Here is a 26,209-nt window from a genome sequence, read left to right as displayed (position 1 = left end):
TTCTTTCTTTCTTTCTTTCTTTCTTTGTTGGGAACTCTCTAGGGATTGGCAGCTGGTGAACCCTTTTGGTATATTGGTGTATTGTTCTTAAGCCTAAGATATTTTTAATTTCCATTGATCACCATGATATAGCACTTTGGACAAATGTTTTTAAATAACCTTCGTCTGTCCAGAAAGACACTGTGCACTTGAGGCTTTCAGGTTTTCACTTACAAATCTTCCTTCTCTTCTGTTTCATACACATGGAATGATAGAACTGGAAGACACCACCAACTCCATTTTGCCATGCAAGAATACATAATCAAAACACTCCTGACAGATGGCCATCTGTTCTTCACTGAAGGAGACTGCACCAAACTTCAAGGCAGCATATCCCATTGTCAAAAAGCTCTTAATGTTCTTCTTAATGTTTGGGTTGGATCTTTTCCTGTAGTTTGAATCTTTTGCTCCACGTCCTAGGCTGGATCTACACTGCCATATAACCCAGATTATTTGATTTGATCTGGATTATATAAATTTGTACTGTCATATAATCCAGTTTAAAGCACATAATCTGGGCCTAAGGGGCCTTCCACACAGCCATACAACCCAGAATATCAAGGCAGATAATCCACTGCTTTGACCTGGGTTATCTGAGTCCACGCTGCCATATAATCCAGTTCAGTGTGGATTTTATACATCTGTGTGGAAGGGGCCTTAATCATTCCTCATAGAACTTGGCTTCCAGACAGTAAACCATTTGGGTTGACTTTTTCTGGTCAAGTTCCAGCTTCTCAATATCCTTCTTGTTGAATGGTCAATCCTAGTGACTCAGTGGTTATGCTGTAGTGCAGTTAGGCAGCAAAAAGTGAAGAGTAGCTTTTTACCATGCATAACCTCACTTTCAGCTCATGTGTTCAGTTAAATAGCAATTGTCATGCAAAGAACCCTTTGTTTATCCAGGGCAAAGCTTTTAATGATGACTGATCTCAAACTCAATATGAACACGTGCAGTAAAAGCTCAAGCTTTTGGTTGCCACCACATTAAAAGAATAAAGATCTGAATGATGGGGTGGCCTTTCTTTTCATGACTTAAATTGCTACTCATGATTTGACATTTCTTCCAAAGTAGGTTACCTTGCTGATGCAAAAACCTTTAGAAGTTGGAAAAAACACTCTCTTTCAGCTTAGCTAACTGTGTTCTCAAGCTTATTGACACTTTGAAGTGGTGTTCTGAAATTGTTTTAAGTATTCGGCATCATGAGTCAAAAACCAGCTTTTTGGAGGGGCCTCATTAAAACATAATGAAGCACTCCCTGCTAATTGTGCTACAGAGCTCAGAAGCATTTCCCAACACTTATGCTGAGTACTGAGTTAATTATTACTGTAATAACCTATTGGAAGCACTTGACACACCTGGATAATTTACTTAAAAGTAAGCCTATTGACTTAAGTGAGGCTTGCTCCCAAATAAAGCAATAGCATGTGGCATTGTAGCCTTAACCTTTGAAAAATGTATTATGAACATATGATACTTTCTTCCTTGCTCCTGGATCAGTATTGTTGAGACTGATATTTCCCAGCCTACTGCCTTCCAGATATACTGGATTAAAGCTACTAATCCCCAGAGAACAGGTTCAGAAAGGTTATTATCCATTAGTTGGATTCCACCATAACAGGCTTTTGGGGATTAACTATTTTGGAGGCTTTCCTTGGTGTGCTCTACTACTTTGTGATGGGTGTTTTTAATACTTCAAATTCTATAAACAGTGAAATCCTATTTTCAACATGCTTTGGATGTTTTTCACTGCATGTATTTTTCCTTGTTTTTCTTTTGTAGAACAGCATTAGTTCTTTTGTAAAACAATTTAGAGAAAAACGTACATATAAATAAAGTGTGCACCCATACAAAAAGAAAAAAATGTCATCTTTTCACATACAGTGAGCCTGCCCTATTCATGAACTCTGGATCTACAGACTCAACCAACTGTGGAGTTAAACTACTGTACTGCACATGACATAATACACAACACATAAGTACCATAGCATGCTGTTGTGTAGCTTCAAGTCATTTCTGACTTTCTTCACAGAGTGGTTGTCCATGAAACACCAAAGTCAGTTTCATGCATTAATGGCACTTACATATTTGTAGCTCTGCTCTTGCCAATTCTGTTCAACTACAGGAAATGAACAATTTAAAATTGTGTAAGGTTATCTCAAAATAAAACTTCAGATTGCAGTAAGGAACATTATATTTCTTCAGACTGAGGTTGAAAAGCGAGACAGGGAAATTACTCAGCTACAAATACAACAGTTACCAAGGGGGAAGAAAAGGACACATTTCCAATGTACTACTTAATATCCAAAATCGAAAGATATAAAACCTTTCCATTCATTTCTTAAGCTGTGATTTGGTGTGTTTGCTCTGCTACTGTGCTGCAGAAATGCTTCAGCATGTCAAAAGCAAGGTCTGGAATTAGATGCTTCACCAACCTTGGTCACAAAGAGAATACAAATTGCTTGGCATATTCAGACCTGTGCAGTGATATTTGCTGTAAATATGCCAGCTTGGAAAGCCTAAACAAGAAGAACGGCGCAATGACAAAGAAAAACAAAGAAAAAAGGACACTGCACTCCTAACAAAATTGTTAGGACACAAGCTTAGATTGCAATTTTGTTTAAACTTAGGAGAGTTGTTTCAGAATGAAACTAGATGAGTAAACTGATTGTATCAATCCAATTAGCATGCATAGGAGGATTGGTTATGGATTGCAGCAAGCAGCCCTCATGACCATAGAAGGTAAGCAAAGGAAATTTAATTCCCCTCTTCTACGGTGGTCCTGATAAACATCTATCTTTTGTTACGTGCATCACAACATATGCATTTATTGGTACAAATGGAGGATAATTTCCAAGTGCAAATAGAAATGAGACGTTTTCATCAGGGCTAAGATAGATCTGGTCTGGTCATGGAAGTTAGACCTAGTTGGTACTTGGATGGGATGAATACCAGGTGATGTAAACTATATTCCAGAGGAAGTAACTGGCAAAGCCACCTTTGCATATTCCTTGTCATGCCAAAGAAAACCCAATAAAATTCATGGGGTTACCATAAGACAACTGGTGATTTGAAAGGATATATACAAACATACACATATGCACACACAGAAAGATAAACAACAGAGTGAGGAGCATTTGTCTCCATATCCACATTTGCTTTTGGGGGCACATCCAGACACTGCCTAAAATGTGCGTCCTCCCACATTTTTCCCTGGGGAATCCAAAGGATGTCTCAGGTAAAAACTAATTCCTTTGGGACAGCGCAGAAACACCCTGCTTTATCCCAAAATAATTTTACAGCTTGAAAGGCCTGGATCTTTCAGAAGATCTGGGTCTTTCTAGCCGCAGACACTGTGTGAATTGGGCCCGGGGATCGTGTCGCGTGACTTCTTGTGCCCATCCATACAGCTGTCTTGGGTTTCTTGGGCTCCTGGAGCCCAACAAACCCAAGACAGCCCCCATCCGTCCCAAAATCTTTTAAAAAGAAAATAACTTACCTGGCTGCCATTCCCCCTTCTCCAGAGCTTTTCTGGCACATATAAATGACTCACCAGGAGAAGCGGGGAGGAAGAAAATTGCTCCTCCCCAGCCCCTCTCCTGGTGTGTCATTTCTACACACCAGGAGATCTCTGGAGAAGGGGAAATAGCAGCCAGGTAAGTTATTTTCTTTTTTAAAGGTTTTTCTGAGAGGTTTTGTTTTGTGTCCGTCCCCCCCCCCCCAGAAAGTGTGGATGTTGGGGAGAGGTGTGTAGACTTTAACCCAGGCCCAATTGGGTTCAAGAACCCCGACTGTGCTCAGGTTAAAGCCCTGGGTGGAACCGCCCTGGTTTAAATAACCGCTTAGTTGAAGGAGCTCTTATCCTTATATAAGACTGCAAGAGGATGAAGCACATATGCACAGGATAATTTTGTGTTGAAAGATTATTTCCTACACAGAAAATGTTATTTCCTATGCTGAAAATGCTGTAACAAGGATTTATTCTATATAAAGTTTGTGTTGTGACTGCGCCTTCGGGGATTATGGTTGATGGTGATGGGATTCGAAGAGGAAGAAAAAACCCTCGTGATGAGGGTTCACTGGAGGAGTTGCGCAGGAAGCGACTTAGAGAGCTTAATGGGGGATCTTCTGAGGAAGATTCAGATGGGGAGTTTGGGGAAATGGATGCTGAGGAACAGGTGGTGGCTGGGGAAGTGGGCACTGAATGGGCACAGCCACCGGAGATGTCTGGGGATTTGAGGCCTATGGATACTGCTGAACCTGGGGTTTCTGCAGGAGCAGATCCCACTTGGGATGCTTGGAGAAGGGAGGATGGTTCTTTAAGTGTTCATGGGGCTAAGTGTGGGCAGGATGATTGGGACTCAGACGAACTGTTAGGCACTCCTGATCCACGAGCCCTAGCTGTGTGGAGTTCGGACTCTGAGTAGATTTGGGACACCTGGTGTTTGGGTGTGAGTGTTTGGTCACCCAAGAGGAAAGGGAATAAAATGGGAATGTTTGGCCACTGCACTTTGCGTGTGGCAAGGTGTTGCTGAGGCGCCATTGGGATCTCTGTGCTTTCGTGAAGACTGGACTTGGACTGTGATTCGGATGTAGTTATCTGGGACTGCTCGGCAGCGGAGGGATGGAATGTGTGGGTTTCCCTGGACTGCACTCTGATTACTATTTCTAGCTGCTGGTACCATCGTTGCTTGGCTCTTTGTGCCTTTTCATGGACCTGGTTTGGATGACTGCACCCTCTTCGGACTCTGGATTGGAATTTGACCTGGCTTCTGTCTTCGCCCTCTGACTGACGACTACTCCCGGCTTCTGACTACTGGTTTGCCCTTCAGAATTTGCTGCTGCCTCCTGACCTGACCTTGGATTCTCCTGACGACGGCTATTCATAATCCCTTTGAAACTCTCGGCTTTATCTGCACCGTGGAAGCAGTTTACTGCACTTCTAGTTTGTTTTGTTTTCAAACCAGTTTGGTGTTTTTCTTTTGGGAACTGTCCCTTTAAATCTGCAGAGCTGGCTGGCTGTTTCAGAAACGGTTTGGAGCCAAAAGAGGTTTTTGCACTTTCAGTTATACTTTGCAGCTTCTGGAAGGTTTCAAGTCTTTGTTTATTTTGCATATTTTCTAGCAGTCAACTCAATTTGTTCTCTAAAGCTGAACTGAAGTGTCTTTTAGTTTTTATTGAATGCCAGCATGGAAAAATAGCTTGGCTTGTTTTTGAGTTATATTTTTGTCCGAACTACTCTTGAAACACTGATAAGTGAAGTGTTTCAAGGATACCCTCTGTGTTTATGTTACTTTTGGCTTATCTTCTGAATAAACTCTTGTTTGTTAACTGGCGTCTGACTCTTGACAGTTTGCATGTGGTAGTTTTCATAAAAAAGGTATTTTCTTTGTAGAAAATTGAATTATTTCTTTGAAATATATTTTTATGCACAATATATTGTTTCATGTACAGCAAATAATGTATTATGTGTAAAATAACCTCAATGTGGATTTGGAAAAGAATAAGTCATCATCCCACTTTTTCTGCTTCTTTTTAAATGTTTGTTTCTCTCACTTCCTCCCATTTCCCTTCTTCATTCCCAGCTTCCTCCAATCACTCCAAGATACAAATGTAGCTTGTGTTTAATTGACTCAGTGGGGGAAAGGAGAGGATCCTACTTTTGCCCTTCCCAGTTGTCTTAGGCAAGAGCAAACTCCTAGCATGCCTCTTTTTCCTTATTAATAATCTTTGCCCTCTTGACCACACTCTGATATTGCCTGGCCATGTGCATCCAGCTTTTTATCTGAGAAATGTTGGACGGTTGAGTTCTTATTTATAATATCTTATTTTCAAGTTTTAATTGTGAGGAATGTTACTGGTGGTATTGTCTATTTACAATAAACCTAGAATAATAAAAAATATAGATGGTTCATGTTCACAGAGGCCTGAGGGCAAGATTTAGTAACATGGAGCTTAATGTGGAATTGGTGGCCCAAGACCCTGGCCACTGTCCAACAATGTCTACTGGGTACTGACACAAGTTCTAGCAACCTTTCATTTCACTTCTTTTTCCTGATGGGTTCCTGTGACTAATCCTTCCTCTTCAACAGCGCTAGCATTTAGTGACAAAGTCAGAAATCAGTGGGAGATGGATGACAAAGACAGAATAATCATTCCATGAAGTATGATATCCAAGAGATGCCAGTTTCCATGACTAATAGAATTAAGTTAGTGGAAAAGTAGTCAAAGCCAAGCAACATGGCACTTCTGCAGAAGAATGCTAATTGAGTCAGAAAAAAGACTTCATTTGATTTCTTCTCTTGGCTCTTCATCGTTTTCAAATTGTCAAATTGCTGTGTTTTTTCACTTTGATATTAGTACTTCACTGCGGCAATATCAGAGCTGAATGGAGGCCCACGCACAGAGTATTTAACCACACAAAGCACATCCCTGATTTAATCTGTTCTGGATACAAACAACACTTATAAAAATAATACAGCGTAGCTGCTTTTAAATAGCTGACCAAGGCTAGCAATCACCTGGAGACAATATCCTAGTATTTTAGAGTATTCTATCTTAGCCATGCTGGCTCTCAGCAGAAAGAGGATAAGAAAGCAAAATAGAAAGGAGAGTGAAATACAGCCAAATAAAGCTTAAAGATGAAAATGCAAGGCGCTAACATTTTAAAGTTGGGAGTCCACCTAGTTGGTTATCTGAAGTTTCTTTAGATCAGCTTTATTAGGTTTGTTCTGCCCTATTTTACATTTTTTTATGTAATGTAAGGACATCCAAATGCAAAGGTGCCTTTCAGAAGCATCATGATCTGGAGATTGAAAGAACCAGATGTAATTAACCTAAAAAAGATATGATGGTATATCAGGGACAGTCCTGTTTGATTTTGATAAAAAGAAATGGGGGCTAAAAGTCAAGCAATCCTTTATATAACTTGTATAGCAGATTTTGAGCACATTTCCATGCCTTCTTTTTTTACTTATATGTATAAAAGCTGGATGACTTTACATGATACAAATACGATCAGAAGCTCAGCTTTTAAGACCAGTGCATGCATAGTTTGAACATTAATCAAACCACTTTGGCTTCCAGTTACAGAATTTGGTAAGACTTTTGTTTTATTTTGTTTGTTTTCACTCTAGCATATATTCAATCCGTTTGCGAGCTTAAATCAGTATAGCACATTTTGTCTTAAGCTACACATTAAGTAAGAGCAAAACAACAATCAAGTGTTGTAGCTGCTTTCATAACGCATACAATTTAGAATAAGTAAAGTTCTTGGATATGTGCATGTATTGGTGATCTGTACACTTGTATACATAGTTATCTATCATATAGAAATTTGAGTCTTTTATTTGTATGGTGATAAATCTTGTCCTTGGTTTGCCATCTTAATAAAAAGATCTTGTATTTTAAAAAAACCCAAATCTTAGCTCCTTCAGACCCCTTCCACGCAGTTGAATAAAATCCCACATGTTCTGCTTTACCTGGAATATATGGCAGTGTGGACTCAGATAACCCAGTTCAAAGCAGATATTGTGGGAAAACCTGCCTTGATATTCTGGGTTATATGGATGTGTGGAAGGGCCCTAAAATAAGTTATGCTGTGTTCCCCTTTTCCCATAAGATTGGACACTCCCATTATCTCTTTCATTTATTACTAACCCACAAATGTTAATGAGGCAGGTTAGTAATCCATTAAAATGCCATCATCATTCTATAAGGCTCTGATATTCTCATAGGCCATTGTGGTGGAGTTGCAAGCATCTATGGCCCTTCCACACAGCCATATAACCCAGAATATCAAGGCAGAAAATCCCACAATACCTGATTTGAACTGGGCTATCTGAGTCCACACTGCCATATATTCCAGTTCAGAGCAGAAAATGTGGGGTTTTATTCAGCTGTGTGGAAGGAGCCTGTATCAATGGGTTATTCATATGGTGCTGAAAGGATCAGCCCTACCATTAGGCAAACAAGACAGCTCCTGAGCAAGAAAACGTATGTAAAGAGTGGGTACACATTAAAGGGACAGAGACATGCATAAACATGGATTTCCAGGCATAAAAGAAAACCCACTCTCATCTCCTAAAGTAGCCTTACACGAAAGTAAGATTGCACAGAAGTACGATGGGAAAAAGGTCTCCTTTACCCAAAGTAGAACTGGTAGTAGACCACAGTTTAGTATGAGGTTCAAAAAAAAACCCCAGACACTTCATATAGGCTTCAGTTAGCATCACTGGGGGGAGGGGGGGGGGTTTGTATGATGCCATCAGAAGGGTGACACCAAAATTACTGTCTATACAAGTTTTGTGCAGTGTTTCCACAAAAATGTATTGCCTCTTTTTTAAAAGAAATCTCACTGTAGTTAGATATAAACACAAAAAGATTTTTGTAAGCCCAGTTAACACATCCTATATCAATATACTACAAGGCTAAAATCTAGGCTAATATACTTTTAGAAGCTTCTAATGTGCCTGCAGTCCAGTCAGAGCTGTCATTGTTATCCAATTGCAATGATGCTTTGGAATAGCATTGTTTCACTGCAAAGAGAACAAGCTTGTTGCTCCTGGGTTTTTGTGGGGGGGGGGGGTTGTTATTGGTGATTTTGCCATTTTTTCTGGTATTTCTGAGGTCTAGGGGAAGGTCCATGGGGGCAACACTATGAATTACTGGCATGGGTGGCACAAATTACCTAGTGATCACACTGACAACCTCCTAGTCATACCAGAAACAGTGTGCCATGATTAGACAATGGGGGGAAAGGAGACAATAGTGAAGAACTAAAAAGCTGTCTGGGAAAGCAAATCACTATTAAAATTGTAATAGCAGGCTTAGTGTAGAGAATTGAAAGACTTTATGCCAGCTTTAAATTGTCAAGAATTTGTAGGACCAATTTATATAGTCTTGCAAGATAAAGACTCAATCATAAATGGCTGAAAACAGATTAACTGGCATTGAAAAGCAGCATGAATTGGAGTAATAAAGCCATCCACAGTTTGTAGATAGCTAAGTGAACCATCAAGGAGATTAGCAATCGAAAAAAAATGTTCATTACATTTATAGTGGCCTCCTTCTGATACTACAGCCTGGATATAAACATGCATGATGGCACACACACGCACTCTTTCCTATAGTGGTTGGTTACAGTGAAAGAAGCAATGTCTCAAGGCATTTTCATTGTTTAAAAGTGATGCAATTCTACAATCAATGCTTGGCACACAAACAGATTCCCAGAGCATGGAGGAAAACTAAGATCATTGCCATTTTAAAACCTGGTAAAGATGCCTCCAATGCCAGGAACTACCAACCAATCTCCCTCTTATGCCATTTATATAAAGTCTATGAGAGGATGCTATTAAATTGATTAGGACCTGTCATCGAACCTAAGCTTATTGCACAACAAACAAGTTTCAGACCAGGAAAAAACTACAGGTCAAATTCTCCATCTGACTCAGCATATTGAGGAAGGCTATGAGAAAGGCTGCATTACAGGAACATTTTTGTGGACCTTACAGCAGCCTATGACACGGTGCAACATAGAAAAAATTCTGCATAAATTCTACGGTATCACCCTGTGATGAACCATGGGCCTTGTAGTCCTGCTCAGGACATTGTAATCCCTGATGAAGATGAAAACTTGGGTTTTTTACCTTCCCAGTCTGAACTGGATTCCTCTCAGCCAGATCCTTCCCAGGCAGATCTGGAAACCTTGCACCTGCAAGAAAGTTGTGCCCCAGAAGTATGTCAAACAACCCCAGAGCCTACTTCTCCCGTGTTCTTGCGCCGGGAGTTTTGTAAACAACAGAGAAGTTTGGATTCAGCTTCGCGCAGGAGTGCGAGGATAGCAGCTAAGAATGTTGCCAATTAACATTGGTTCTCGTGAGAATCTTTAAGGAGTTTAACATCTGGTCTCAGAGTTTAGCTTTCGTTTCTGATTCCCAGAGAACCGCTTTGGTGAGAAAGTTGGACTCTATATAGGTGTTTTGCCCGCGTAGCAACTTCGCGGAGTCAATTCGTCAGCCTACGGAGCGAGTTGTGTCTGGACAGCGCGCTCCGATTCAAGCCTCGCTTCAGCTCAAGCCTTGCCTTGCTATCCAGCCTTCGCCTTGCTTCCCAGCCTTTGTTTACCTACGGACTTTGCCTTGTTTCCCAGGACTAATCCTTGCCTTGTTTCACGGATTTTACCTAGTTATTCCACGGACCTTGTTCTTGTTCTTAGTTACCTTGTTCCACGTTCAAGCCTTGTTTCAAGTATCAAGTTATTTCCTAGCCACGCTCAAGTTTTATGGACTAAGGACCTTGTCATCTCCCCTCACTTTGCTTGGCAAAGTGAGTGTTTCGGTTATTGGATTACAACTTTGGACCTTAATATTTCTTATTGGACATTGCTTTTTTGGACTAATTCTGACCTTTCCTGAAGGGTCTAATTCTGGACTATTTTCTATACTTGTTTTTATTAACTTTATATATTCCTTCAATAAAGATATTAGTTAGATTCTGGCCTCTGTGTATGGTTATTGGTGCCTCTGCCGCCTGGGTCGTGACAGTTTGACTCCGCCACCCATAAGCACCAACTAACCGAGGCCAGGATGTCTACCGGAGCCGCGCCGGCTGGACAGCCGCTCAGCTACACCATCAGCAAGGACGAAGTGGACCGCATCCGTGACAGACTCAACGCGCAGGATGGAGAAATAAAAGGGTTGAGGGAGCGCGGAGTTCGCCTCCCGGCCATGGCGTTGCCTACCAAGTTTTCTGGAGAAGCTGCTAAGGTTCATGTTTTCCGCCGCCAATGTCAAGCTTATCTAGAGGCCCGTGATGCCGAGTTTCCCCAAGAAGACATCAAGGTGGCGTGGGTCTACAGTCTTCTAGATGGACCAGCGGCTAGCTGGGCGACGGCCCTGTTTGATCAAGCCTCCCCCCACCTAAATTCAGCACAACGCTTCTTGGATCACCTTAAGGAGACCTGGGGAATCGAGGACAATTTGGAGGCAGCCGGTCACAAACTCCGGCGCCTCCTTCAAGGAGACAGACCCATGTCTCAGTACATAGCCGAGTTCCGCGTGCTGGCCCACAACACCGGCTGGAACGATGTAGCCCTCAGAGGACAATTTCGGGAGGGTCTCAACATTGAAATGCTGGAAGAAATCTCCAAGGTGGATCCTCCCCAGACCCTCGAGGCACTCATTGATCAATGTTTACGGGCTGAAGTCATGATTGCCAACAGGAAACAATGGGTTCGAGGCCAGGGCGGTAGAGCCGGGGCAAAACCCCCCGCTTCCGCCAGTGTTCAGCCACGTCCGGTGTGGAGACCCCCGCCGCCAACCCCATACCCCAGAGGAGGCGAGGAGGTGCCGATGCAGTTGGGCAATGTGCGTCCCAGACTAGATGCCGCCGAGAAGGCCCGTCGTCAACGCTTGAACCTCTGCTGGTACTGCGGGAACGGGGGCCACTTCGCCAGAGAGTGCCCAGCCAAAGGGAAGCCTGCCGCCCGTCTTGCGGCGGCGTCCTCCACGGAGTCGAAGGCGTCTGAGCCGACTGGCACACAGCCGGCGGGGGAAGCCAACGACCGGGTGTAGAGAGGCTCGCCAACCCGGTCAAAAAATCCATCCAAGAGCCGCCAACCGGGGTCCTGTTCCTTCTCGTGGTCACATTATGGTCAGCAAAAAGGGGACCCGTCATGATCCACGCCATGATAGACTCTGGAGCTACCAACAATTTCATCGATAGAGAGTATGCCGACTCTCTGGGATTACAATATCATGATTTCAAGAATGCCCGTGTGGTGCAAGCCATAGACGGCCGTCCCCTCAAGACGGGCCCCGTAAGCCAGTGGTCGGAACCCACCAGGATGTGGATAAGGGAACATATGGAAGAGATTTCCTTCTTTGTTACCGAGGTTCCCCATTTCCCTGTGATTTTGGGAATTCCATGGCTGACACTCCACGACCCTAACATCTCCTGGTCCAACAGAGAACTGCAGTTTGCTTCACCGTACTGCCAAAACCATTGCCTCGTAGCCAAGGTATGCCATGCTACAGACTCCGAGCCCATCATCACCTTGCCAAAGAAGTACTCCGAGTATTGGGATGTATTCAATGAGAAAGAAGCCGAAAAATTACCCCCACATAGACCTTATGACTGTGCCATTGACTTGGTGGAGGGGGCCCCGATCCCGCGAGGGCATCTCTACTCCCTGACGGAACCAGAGCAAGAAGCTCTCAGGGAATTCTTAGAGACAAACCTTCGCAAGGGGTTCATCAGACCCTCTCAATCCCCAGCCGCCTCCCCAGTGATGTTTGTGAAGAAGAAGTCAGGGGAATTACGCTTGGTGGTGGACTACAGAGCATTGAACAATATCACCAAGCGGAACAGCTATCCCCTGCCCTTAATCTCGGATCTACTGGACCGACTTCGAGGAGCCAAGGTCTACACCAAGCTGGATCTTCGGGGGGCTTATAATCTAGTTCGCATCAGAGAAGGGGACGAGTGGAAGACCGCCTTCCAGACTAAATTCGGATTATTCGAGTCCCGAGTTATGAATTTCGGTTTATGCGGAGCTCCCGCAACGTTCCAGCATTTTGTCAACGATATTTTTCAGGACTATCTAGACAGATTCTTGATAATCTACCTGGACGATTTTTTGGTGTTTTCCAGATCACAATCAGAACATGAGAACCACGTCAAAATGGTGTTGCAACGATTGCGGGATCATGGACTTTATGCCAAGCTAGAAAAATGCGCTTTTGATCTACAAGAGGTAGATTTCCTTGGCTACCGCATCTCGCCTCTAGGGCTTTCCATGGATCCAGCCAAAGTTTCAGCAGTATTGGAATGGCGGGCGCCAACTAACAAGAAAGAGGTGCAGCGTTTCTTGGGGTTCGCGAACTACTACCGCAAGTTCATTCCAGATTTTGCCCGCTGGTCCGACCCCATCACTAGCTGCATCCGTGGAAAGCAGCCTTTCCGCTGGACTGATCAAGCAGAGAAAGGTTTCCAGCAACTGAAGAAACTATTCACCTCCCAGCCAATTCTACAGCACCCAAATCCTGGAACCCCTTTTGTGGTGCAAGCGGACGCCTCTGATGTGGCAATTGGGGCTGTACTCTTACAACCGGTGGGAGATCATCTCCATCCCTGTGCCTTTTATTCTCGTCAACTAACCACACCAGAGAGGAATTACACCATTTGGGAAAAAGAACTACTGGCCATAAAGGCAGCCTTTGAAACTTGGAGACATTGGCTAGAAGGGGCCAAATTCCCCATTGAAGTCCACACTGATCATCGTAATCTAGAACATCTAAGAACTGCCCGCAAACTAAATCAGAGGCAGCAACGTTGGGCTTTATTCTTTGAACGTTTCAACTTCCAGATCCATTATGTGACCCCAGCTCAAACCAAGCAAGCAGACGCCCTGTCACGTAAACCGGAATACGCTGCAGGACGCAAGGAGACCTTTGAATCCCAACTGCTACAACCTGAGAACTTTGCCACGCTCACAGTGGGGAACACCAAATCCAGTCCCATTGGTTCAACTTCCCCTACTCCAGGACCCATCTGTGCTCAAGAAATCAGGGCTAGTCAGCAAGCAGATGCCTGGGCGCAGGACCAACTTCGCCAAGGTCTGCATTTTCCCTTTTCGCTTAAAGATGGGCTGCTCTGCTATAGAAATCATGTTTATATCCCACCCGGACCGGGCAGGGAAAAAGCGCTTCGTCTGTGTCATGACTGCAAACCAGCAGGACACTTCGGACTATTTAAAACCATGCATTTGATCCTAAGAGATTTTTGGTGGCCCAAGATCCGCAAGGATGTGGAAAAATATGTCAACACCTGCCCAGTATGCCAGCGCTCCAAGATACGAAGGGAGAAGCCCTCAGGGCTTTTACACCCCCTTCCTACCCCATCTCGCCCATGGGAAATAATTTCCGCGGATTTCATCACTGACCTACCACCTTCCTGTGGATTCACCACGATCTTAGTGGTGGTGGACCTATTCACCAAGTTAGCCCATTTCATTCCCTGCGAAGGCCTCCCCACGGCCAAAGAAACTGCGGATCTATTTCTTCAGCATGTTTTCAGACTACATGGATTGCCCAAGAGTTTAGTCACAGACCGTGGATCTCAATTCACCTCTCGTTTTTGGAAGGCACTACAAAAACTACTGGGCATAGACTCTCGCTTATCTTCAGCTCATCATCCCCAAACAGATGGGCAAACGGAACGCACTAATGCCACTTTGGAGCAGTATCTTCGCTGTTATGTAAACTACCAACAGGACAATTGGGCTTCTCTGTTACCACTGTCTGAGTTTGCCTACAATAATGGAGTTCAAGCTTCTACAAAAGAAACGCCGTTCTTTGCAAACTACGGTTTCCATCCACGTTTCTTTCCCCCTGTCATTGAAACTTCAGAAGTTCCCGCAGCAGAGGATTGGCTGCAGGAACTCACAGCGGTGCAACAACTTTTGCTCCAGCAACTGGACCAAGCCAAGGAGGACTATAAACGCCACGCTGACAAACACCGCCAGCCGGGCCCCGAAATCAAGGTAGGAGATCGGGTTTTTCTGTCCACTCGCTTTCTGCCCTCCCACCGCCCATGCCGGAAGTTAGATGCCCGCTTCATTGGCCCCTATCCAGTGGTGGCGCAATTAAACCCCGTGACTTTCAAACTCCAACTTCCGCGTTCAATGCGCATTCACCCAGTGTTTCACCGTTCCCTGCTCCTTCCGGCGGATGGTGTGCGTCCTGATACAGACCAACCGGCCCCCCCTCCTGTTTTGATGAATGGGGAGGAGGAGTTCGAGGTTGAGGACATTTTGGATTCTCGCTTTCATCGCCGCCGCCTACAATATCTCATTGACTGGGTGGGTTTTGGGCCTGAGGAACGCTCTTGGGAAGACGCCTCCACAGTCCATGCTCCTGATCTAACCCGTCGCTTCCATCTGACCTATCCCACCAAACCGCGACCTCGCGCCTCGGGGAGAGGACCCCAGTTTGGGAGGGGCCCTGAGGAGGGGGATAGTGTGATGAACCATGGGCCTTGTAGTCCTGCTCAGGACATTGTAATCCCTGATGAAGATGAAAACTTGGGTTTTTTACCTTCCCAGTCTGAACTGGATTCCTCTCAGCCAGATCCTTCCCAGGCAGATCTGGAAACCTTGCACCTGCAAGAAAGTTGTGCCCCAGAAGTATGTCAAACAACCCCAGAGCCTACTTCTCCCGTGTTCTTGCGCCGGGAGTTTTGTAAACAACAGAGAAGTTTGGATTCAGCTTCGCGCAGGAGTGCGAGGATAGCAGCTAAGAATGTTGCCAATTAACATTGGTTCTCGTGAGAATCTTTAAGGAGTTTAACATCTGGTCTCAGAGTTTAGCTTTCGTTTCTGATTCCCAGAGAACCGCTTTGGTGAGAAAGTTGGACTCTATATAGGTGTTTTGCCCGCGTAGCAACTTCGCGGAGTCAATTCGTCAGCCTACGGAGCGAGTTGTGTCTGGACAGCGCGCTCCGATTCAAGCCTCGCTTCAGCTCAAGCCTTGCCTTGCTATCCAGCCTTCGCCTTGCTTCCCAGCCTTTGTTTACCTACGGACTTTGCCTTGTTTCCCAGGACTAATCCTTGCCTTGTTTCACGGATTTTACCTAGTTATTCCACGGACCTTGTTCTTGTTCTTAGTTACCTTGTTCCACGTTCAAGCCTTGTTTCAAGTATCAAGTTATTTCCTAGCCACGCTCAAGTTTTATGGACTAAGGACCTTGTCATCTCCCCTCACTTTGCTTGGCAAAGTGAGTGTTTCGGTTATTGGATTACAACTTTGGACCTTAATATTTCTTATTGGACATTGCTTTTTTGGACTAATTCTGACCTTTCCTGAAGGGTCTAATTCTGGACTATTTTCTATACTTGTTTTTATTAACTTTATATATTCCTTCAATAAAGATATTAGTTAGATTCTGGCCTCTGTGTATGGTTATTGGTGCCTCTGCCGCCTGGGTCGTGACACACCCGGGCTTTAACTTTACAAAAACTGTCCAGACCCCCTTGGAAAACCGCAGCTTCTATGTGGAGTTTCAGGGCTGGAAAAGTAGATGGAGGAGGCAAAATAATGGTTTGCCCCAAGGAAGCAATCTTGCCCCGACCTTATTTAACATCTTCACGAACGATCAACCACAACCACCACTCACAAAGAGCTTTATATATGCTGATGACCTGGGCCTAACAACACAAGCGAAAGATTTTGAAACAGTTGAAAGCCAACTCACTAATGCCTTGAAAGATCTCTCCAGCTACTACAAAGAACCACCTGAAGCCTAACCCTGCCAAGACACAAGTGTGTGTTTTCCATCTACGTAACCGTGAAGCCAACAGGAAACTGAAAGTTACTTGGGAAGGTCAAGAGCTCGAACACTGTTTCCATCCTAAATACCTTGGTGGCACCATAGATCAAACACTAACATATAGGAAACACTGCATGAACACCAAGCACAAAGTAGCTGCACGCAACAACATCCTGCGGAAACTTAATGGCAGTGCATGGGGTGCAGACCCACAAGTAATAAGAACATCAGCCCTGGCCTTGTCTTTCTCAACTGCAGAGTACGCCTGTCCTGTCTGGCACAAGTCTGCCCATACAAATAATCACAGGATGCCTTAAACCTACACCTGTTGATAAACTCTAAAAGTTAGCTGGCATTGCCCCTCCTGACATGTGACGGGAAGTTGCTGCTAACTGCGAGAGAAATAAGATCGAACATTGTGAAAGCCACCCATTGCATGACTATCATCCCCCTCCCAGTAGACTCAAATCAAGGAAAAGCTTCATGAGAACCACCACTCCTCTTGATGTTCCTCCAGCAACAGCAAGGGTGTCCCTCTGGGCAGCTAAACCTGGCAATTCCAACTGGATGGCCCCCCAAGAGGGTCTTCCTTCAGGGGCAAACCAAGAATGGGCAACTTGGAAGTCCCTGAACAGACTGAGAAGCGGAGTGGGCAGATCAAAAGACAACTTGGCGAGGTGGCACTACTTGGAGGAATCCTCCACCTTGTGTGAATGTGGAGCAGAACAAACAACTCCACATATGTATGCTTGCCCACAATGCCCTGCCTCATGCACGAAGCAGGAGTTGTTCAAAGCCACGGACAATGCGGTCGCTGTTGCCCATTTTTGGTCTAAAACTATTAAGCTGCTTGTGATTTCCTTTATTTTATCACTTTTAAACTTATTTATCATGCAATGCTTTTGACACAAAAATAAATAAATAAATAAAGGCATTTTCATTCAAAAAGAAAGCCTTGGTTTTGCCATTTTATAGAAGGGCCACCATTTTACCACACTACTGTGTATAATGGGACTTCGGCTCTCACATATTTTGGTATCCATGGGGAGCCCTGGGTCCAAACCCTTGCAGATACCACTTAGCTCTTGCACAGCTCCTGAGCAAAGTGGGTACACTTTAAAGTTTTATAAAGTGCAAAGCCATTTTCAGCTTTTTTGTGATAAGGCAGCTGAGGGTTCAGAGCTGCATTTGTCATAAATAAGAACAGAGGGGCGTTGCAAACACAAGAGAGCTAAGAATGGACCTTGACAGTGTCTAGACTTCCCATGGTAAGTAATACAATTCACAATCCAGTAATACAATTCCATATAATTCGTGCCATTCAAAATTAAATCTGGGTAAGCCTAAAATACTTTTCTTTAACCTGGTAGCATCCAGGTTAGAGAGTACAATTGTGCTGAAATACAATGCTCAGAATCCTTCACCATGTTGCTTTTGATGATGGGAAGTGTACTCTATGCATCTGGAGGGCCCCATGTTAAGGAACTAAAGAATGCAAGTTTCTGCTCATTAAGCATGCCCAATTAATTTCTGGTTTTAATATATGCATGCTGTTGGCACCCTGTGGGGTTCAATGGCACTTTCCAGCTATCCTTTGGGTACTTTCCTAAAGCAAGATCCAACTTCAAAGTAAATTTATATGGTTGGGGGTTTAGAGAATTTAGGGTATAATTTCTCCATCCTCAAGCCTCTCTGCAAGTACTGATTTTAAGCTGGATTTAAACAGATAATTGAAAAGCAAATCTTGTTTCTCAGCAGCTTAGTCATGCAAGCCACAGGCAGCTGTAATTTAATTAGCAGTTATAGAAGACCAGATGATTTCTGGTTTCTTCAATAAAGAATGATATTTAGGCACAATGATTAGAATACCAGATGCAAAACCTTGCAATTGAAAAGCACAGTGGGGATAGGGAGAGGAAGAACGAATGAAATAAGAGAGAGATTGAAGGAGACATTGACCAAAGTGTTCTTTATGTTTCAGAACAGGCTTTAGAACCAAAAAGGAGCTGCCAAAATATCCAAAAGTAACAGAACATGAGTCAAACAAGCCATGATTTCTTTTATAAGCTGATATTTATCAGCAAAGTGACTTAGTAACAGTTAACAGGCAAATTTCCTTAAAACATTGGGGGTTCTTTGCTGGGTACCAAAAAACAGGGGACTTCTTTGTATACTGATACTAATATTTACAGCCAATTAAACATAAACAATATGTCAAACAATTAAACAAAAGCAAATTAAACTGATTTGTGATTCAGTCAAAGAAAGTTAATCAAACTTGTGTTCAGTTAAAATCAGTGGGAATTAAGTCAGTCATTGATTTCACTTTGGAACATAGGAAGAAGCTTTCTACAGAGACAGAGGTGTTATCTCTACTAGGCAGGGCAAGAGCCGTTTATGTACTCTGCATTCACCTGACAGTCTACACTGATGCATTTAGATGCACCTGATGTGATGCAATCTCACTTCTGGATGCTGTTTTGGTCAATTTCTGACCAATTGTAATTTTTGTTTGGGGAAGGTTGGAAAGATTTGGAGGGCAAAGGAACACAAACTGCTGTGGTTTTAGCACTTTTGGGACAATTCTCAGACAAAGCAGATTGCTCCTGAATCAGTTTTTAAAAAATTGATTGATTGATTGATTGATCTGGGGCCTTACTGGGGCTTCAGGAATCTCAAAGGGCATTACAGACTGTACTTTGCCAGTCTAGTTTAGATCTTTGTTATAAACACTGATTGGCAACAACTCTCAGTTTATGACTTTTCTGATATTTTTGATGTCAGATTTGTCTCCATTTGGACATTCCCTGTATAACATAATAAATGGACATAGGCCTGACTTCAGAAAAGGCAAAGCATAACAAGCAGAATATTTCAATCCCAGGACATTGGCCACTAGTCACAATGTAGCTATTATGACATTTTTAAAAACTGCCTGGCAAGATCTGAACTACTTTCCAATTTGTTTCCAAGCTCAGGTCAAGGTGTTGTAAAGCCGCGCAGCCAGGACATTTGAAAGGGTACTTCATCCAATCTCGGGAATCAAGATTTGAAAAGAAATTTACAACAGATCCTTGTCTGATCTCAAAAACTAAGCAAGGTCAGCCTTGGTTAGTACTTGGGTGGGGGACCATCAGCACTGCTATAGCCTATATTTCCGAGAAAAGAACTGACAGAACACATTTGCACACCCCTTACCTAAGAAAACCCTATGAAACCATTGGTGAACTTGAAGGCACATATTTATACCCACTTTAAGCCATGAGGAGAGGCAGGTAAGAAATAAACTTCTTCTTCTTCTTCTTCTTCTTCTTCTTCTTATTATTATTATTATTATTATTATTATTATATGCAAGTTGGCAGGTAGATTCAAGGGGCCATTAATATCAGGATTGTCAAGCTCAAGCTGGCCTCATTCTTTTTTAGAGGTTGGCAAAACTATGTTGTTTTGGGACTTCAGTTTTGAAAATCAATCTCTCTCTCTCTCTCTCTCTCTATCTATCTATCTATCTATCTATATATACACACACACACACACACACACACACACACACACACATCAACCATTTTCTTAAACAATGGGTGGAAAGTATCCAGTTACAAAGTTTTTATTGCCTATGCAATACCTGGAAGATGGTATCCATTGCTTGTTTTTCTATCCTAGGACCTCTGGTTGTTGGATATTAGCAGACTGGCAGAACTTTATGTCCCTCAAGTTTCAAATAAGACCTTTTTCCTGATTTATCCTTCTTCATCACAAGCCAGTTTCTGAGCTCCAGAAAGGTTATTAAATGTCCAAAAGCTGAATGAATGGAAATCAGAAAGTATTTCTTAAGTGTCTCCCCTTCCTAAAGAAAATCAAGCAAAATAAATCAGACCTTTCAACTACATTGTCTTTTTGCTGCCAATGAAGGAGTATTTTGTGTCATTTTTCCCCCAGGACTTTCTTAAGTATCTAGTTGTGTAATCAAGCATTAGAATGGCTAATCTCTTTGACAGAAGTACTTCAATTTTCTTTACCCAGTTGAAAATGCCACAATGAAAACACAGCACTTTGAGCTCAAAGACAGTAAATCCTACAGAAAAAAAGAACACGTAGGGGAAAACGGTGCACTTGTTCAAAATTAGAATTCATTCTTCTCTCTAGAGTGGAATCAGACATAATAGAGCTAAAGTGCAGCAAGGAAAATGGCTTTTTAGATTTCCTATCCCATCACTCTAAGTGCCAAGTCTATTTTTAACATTCAGCACTGGAGTTGAAGGCATCCTATCATGACATGTATATCTCTGCCAGTCAACTGGAGGGCTGAGGTTGAAGTGCTTATTCATCAACTAAGATTTAAAATTGCATTCAAGTAGGTATTAATTACCTCTGTAGGGAGATGTTCATGGGTGGGTTCTCTTACAATACAGCCATTTCAAAAGACAATACCAAACACTTGTGTAAGATTGATTTCAGCTAGATGCGATTGTGACATACCACTATTATTTTCTCCTTTGTCCACCCCCATAGTGTCTTTCCATGCAAATCTAAAGGGACTGTTTATTTCTTTCTGGAAAATCCAACTTGCTCACTTTGGTATATACCGCTTTTGTAATAGAGTCCCACATAACAAGCATGTGTTAGGACCAGATGGCATCTAAATCATCCAACATGATCAACACTCAGGGATTAAATGCACTGTAGTCCAAAATACAAAGAGTTTTAGTTTGCCCATCTCTACATTAGATTATTGGTTATCTAAGCAGCTTGAGAACCCATCCACTTCTGCTTTACTTAGGTCCCACCAAGCCAGGCCTTCAATCAGAAAGATGCCATATTTTGACTGATGAAGTAGTATAAAATAACTTATCGATTTACTTAATGAACACATTCATCTTTTTCCAAATTTCTTCACTGCCATTGTTTTTAATCTCCTGCTGTTTATTCACTGACATGATAGCCTGGAAAACTGGTCAGCATAAAAAAATTTCTGAAATCAATTTCATTCTTAAATTGTGCAAAGTGGAAGTTAAGTAACTATTAAGAAGGTGAAGCTTGAAGGGTATTTTTAAAAAAGAAAGAAAGATGGGAAATTATAGATGTTGACAAGTATAAAAACACTGAACATAAAAAGTGCAAGTAGAACATCATTTATACTTCCTGTTGACTCTGCAAGTGTTTCTGCATGTGTGTGTGTATTCATAGACTGATAATAAAAGATACAATAGATACACAGTTAGAACTTTTATATAGAAATGCAAAACAAGGGCAGAAAAAGAAGAAGGGGAATGTATAGAATGTCAATGTAAACTAGGCATAGGCTGACCATATTTTCTCAATGCTGTTGTCTGTACAGTCCATATTTATGCTTTAGTGATAGATGATAAATATATATTTACAAGCCTTGGTATGGCAACACAGGGAAATGACTATTAATTGCAGTCATATTGGTGTCAATTCTACTCCCAGATGGTTGTAAGGCTCTGTGAGATCTCCTGGTCGTCAGAAGTTGACCACAGAATTACACTGGAGGACTTGGAAATTCCTAGAGAGAATTTATTTATCAAATCTGTTAACAATCAAATCCACAAAAGTTAAACTCACAAATATGGAGGGCTGAGTGGACCTCTCTGGTATTCTTAATGCAAAACTTTGAAGTTATATACGTTTAATTAAATCACACTTTCAGTAAACTTTAATTATCTAATGATTGCCTTTCATTCTTTATTCACTGTGCATGCATCTTGGCATCTTCCTGTACTGAAACCAAATGGAAAAGTTCCACATTAAATCAATACTTCAAGGGTAAAGCTACACATATCTCAAATGTAAGGTAATTAGTATTGTAGCGAAACCAGCAAGCTAGCATGATATGCTTTCCATAGGCCTGACTGCTCTGATCATTTGTTTAATGCAAAAATAATGAGAGTGACTCTAATCCAGTTATTGATTGCTATGATGACTCTCTTCTCCTTGCAGTAAACAGAAATAAATTAATGGAGTTTGATGAAATGAGAAGAAACAAAGAGGTGAAGCAAAAGTTAAAAACTTACTTTCTAGATTATCTGCAGAGCCTCTTGTGAATAGAAGAAAACTCCTGTAACTTTCTTTGAAACACTGTGATATAAAAGGAAACAAACAAACACATTTTCCAAAGATGTCAACAGTGGATTCATCAAAACTACAGGTCTCTACATATACATTTTAATAAAAGTATTTTGAACCTAATTTCATAAGTTCCAAATATGACATTCCCAGAGAACAGCTGTTTTGAAAAGCTGATTATAATGAAATTCATGGGGAGCTATGGGGACAGGCGGGTAGAAATAACAACAACAACAACAACAACCTGTGAGGCTGAATCCTAGCCTCCAGAGTCCAGTGCTCAAACTATACACTATACTAGTTCCTCAAGGCAGCTTACAGGCATTTAAGAACACAATATATGTATGTGCCTTCAAGTCTCCTATCACCTTATGTCACAATCAACCCCATGGATTTCAATACATTTCCTTAGGAATAGTCCTTGTTTTTGTCAGTTTCTTCCTCTGAAATGTAGTATACATCAACTGGTATTCATTGGTGGTCTCTGATATGAGACATGATCTGCTATCTTTAGGTCAGGAGTTCTCAAGCTTTTTCAGCCGCAGAGCCCTTTTTGAAAAGAGAAACACCATTCCATTAAAAGTTCCATTGGCCACAACATATTTTAAAAAACCAAATTCCTCCCTAACTATGAAGATCTTTACTTGCTGGAGAAAGACAGAACTCCCAGGTCGTTTTGTGTTTCAATACTTAAGAGAAATGTGGGAATAATAATAATAATACATTTATTTCTCCACCTGTCTCCCTTCCTCCAGTGGGTTTTTATGCAATCACAAATACACAATGTAGGAAGAGTTCTACTCAAACCACCACACCATACTCTCTGTCCATGGATAGATGATAGGTAGATAGATATTTTGAAATCAGTATCAATGGTATCGTTAGGGGGCACAGGGACTGAGAAGTACATTGGGGAACACCATCAGAGTGTGTGACAACAAATGACAATCTGTAACATTTTTGTGTAGTGTATCAACATTTTATTAAAAAATGTATCTGTAGTTAGATATAATCACAAAAACATTTTTCAAAATCCCAGCTTGGATGTACTGTATCAATATACAATGCTAAAACCTCATGCTAAGTTTTGAATCTCCTAATGCACACGTGCTCCAATCAAGGTATCGTTATTAACCCATTACAATGATACCTCAATTCATATGGTGTTGATTGACTGCACTACAAGCACATGCTACTGCTTTAATTGCTGCTAGTAGTTTATCTAGTTCCAGGGAAGATATTTTGGGGGAACATGAGTCAGTGAAACTGTGGATATTGAATACATAGTTAGTTACACAGTACCATAAAAGTAATTACCAAAATAATGATCACTTAGTACACTTCTGATTACTAATATCTAAGGATGCCAACTACACATGAGCCTTGGTGGTCCAATCTTTCACAGAAGCCTAGCCCCTCCAAGGTTAGCTTTGGGAGAGTTTGAGCCCCTGCATTCCAGAATGTGTGTCCAAAAAAATTCTTATCAATATTAAAAGTTGATTTTTAACCATTTCTAGTTTTGCTTTATGTTCTCTTTTTAAAAAATAAAAATGGATTCAATGCAGCCCAAATAGGCAGGAAATTAGTCCCAGACCTGTTGCAACCTGTTGCCACAGGGCCTAAAAAATACCCGTAAACAACCACACCACCAATATTTTTTTCCAGAACAGTGCATAAAATCACTCCTATCACTTTCCTGACTCCAAAAATATTTCACTCTGCTTGCAGTTATTATATTCAGCAAAGAGTGAAACGAGAGCCCCATAAATATTGGTTACATTTTCAAACCAATGTAATTCAGTGGACATTCTAAAGAGCAGTGCAATATGAGGACAAGAAGTTATTAAAAATGGGGTGGAGGGGAGAATATCACCAGGCTTTTAAAACAAGTTCACTGTGGCACAGCTTCCTCTCCTTTAAAAAAGGTCTCTATTTTAGTGAACAGGGTACAAGTGTTGGCAATTTCTCAAATGACACACTTAAGAACTCCAGCCACTTATCTCTATCAAAATATATTTAGACAAGTCTAGAATCTCTTGCAATGGCAACGAGTATAGAATTGGAAAGAAAGAAGGTCAGTTTCCTCTAACTGCTCTGCTCTCATATGAACTTTCTTCTGACACTTCAAAATGCATTTGCACTCATAGGAGCTCAAGACAGTCTATTCTCTCCACTAGCTACTGCAGCAAACATACAACATGAGGCAATAGTAACTAGAGCCGGTGGTTGTTGTTATTGTGTGCCTTGACGTTTATGAATTATGGTGACCCAAAGACAAACTATCATGCCATTTACTGGGACTGTCGTGCATTTAATTTTCATGGCCAAGCAGGGAATGAAACCATGGTTTCCAGAGTCATAGTCTAACACTCAAACCACTATGCCATGCTGGCTTGTCTAATATATTTTGATGCCTGAGACAGAGAAGCAAATCCTATTCTCCCCACTCCACAAGGTCATGGTGCTTCAAATTCTAAACCAATCAACTTACTTGGCTGAAAAGTTTCAAGGCTGAAAAATTCATATACCTTATTCAAAATTTCCTGAGTTGGAGAAAAGCAAAAGGCTAGTTTGAATACTTCCTTTTATCCTGTCTACTTTTTAATTTTCTTTACTTTTTTTTAAAGCTGTACATTTTAAGAGTATGAAATGTGGAAATGTTGGCTAGAATCCTTATCAATGAAAACTATGCCATGGGGTTGCCGTAAATCATCAGGTGACTTAAAGGTACATATATACAGATGCCCACTTTTTTTTCTTTTCTTTTTTTGAACTCTGAAGAAGATATTCCAGATCTCCTTATGTAGTGTCCACCTCTCCCTAGGCAGCTCACAGTGCCCAGACTGTGCTGCCACCGTCATTTACTAGCCTAGTTCTACAACTTGGAGAAGAGCAATGATGTCTGGCCGTGTGGGGATTTGAACCCTGGTTTCCAGAGGGGCCTCATCACACTTGAGCATTTTTCCACTTCAATCTACTTCAATGACTGCCTCCTGCAAAATTCTGGAGTTTGTAGTTTAGGGAGGAGCCTTTAAACTGCTCATCCAGAGAAGCCCTGGGCCTCCCTAAACTACAAGTCCCAGAATTCTGCAGGAGATAGTTACAGCATTTAAAGTGGATTGAAATGGAAATATGCTCAAGTGTGATGAGGCCGGGTCCAACACTCAAACCACTATACCACACTGGCTCTATTGCTGTTGCTTTTAATTGTAAGCTGCCTTGAGTCTAAATTTTGGAGAAAATATGAAATAGAACTAAATGAATTATGAATGATAATATTAGGTAAGGTAAAGGTTTTCCCCTGACGTTAAGTCCAGTCGTGACTGACTCTGGGGGTTGGTGCTCATCTCCATTTCTAAGCCAAAGAGCCAGCGTTGTCCGTAGACACCTCCAAGGTCATGTGGCTGGCATGACTGCATGGAGCGCCGTTACCTTCCCGCCAGAGCAGTACCTATTGATCTACTCACATTGGCATGTTTTCGAACTGCTAGATTGGCAGGAGCTGGGGCTAACAGCGGGTGCTCATTCCATTCCCAGGATTTGAACCTGGCACCTTTCGGTCCGCAAGTTCAGCAGCTCAGCACTTTAACACACTGTGCCACCAGGGGCCCCTACCTTTACCTTAAGTATAAAAATACTTTTATCTTTTTGCTATATCTGTACCTTATATTATTATTATTATATTTATTTATACCCTGCTTTATCTCTCCTTCAGGAGACTCAAAGTGGCTTAACATCAAAGCATCAGCATACAATTT

General features: G+C 42.0%; 1 long non-coding RNA gene across 2 annotated transcripts in view; it reads right to left on the bottom strand.

The window, feature by feature from the left end:
- Positions 1 to 26,209, bottom strand: part of LOC103279605 (uncharacterized) — a 100,601-nt gene that overhangs the window by 62,913 nt on the left and 11,479 nt on the right. For both annotated transcript variants that reach the window (XR_010005612.1, XR_010005613.1), the window contains one exon: positions 22,400 to 22,463. This is a non-coding gene — a long non-coding RNA (uncharacterized LOC103279605). The remainder of the gene's footprint in view (positions 1 to 22,399; positions 22,464 to 26,209) is intronic.

Source organism: Anolis carolinensis, chromosome 4 (genome assembly GCF_035594765.1).
Source record: "Anolis carolinensis isolate JA03-04 chromosome 4, rAnoCar3.1.pri, whole genome shotgun sequence".
Classification (NCBI taxonomy): Eukaryota; Metazoa; Chordata; class Lepidosauria; order Squamata; family Dactyloidae; genus Anolis; species Anolis carolinensis.
This window is presented reverse-complemented; position numbering and strand designations above follow the sequence as displayed.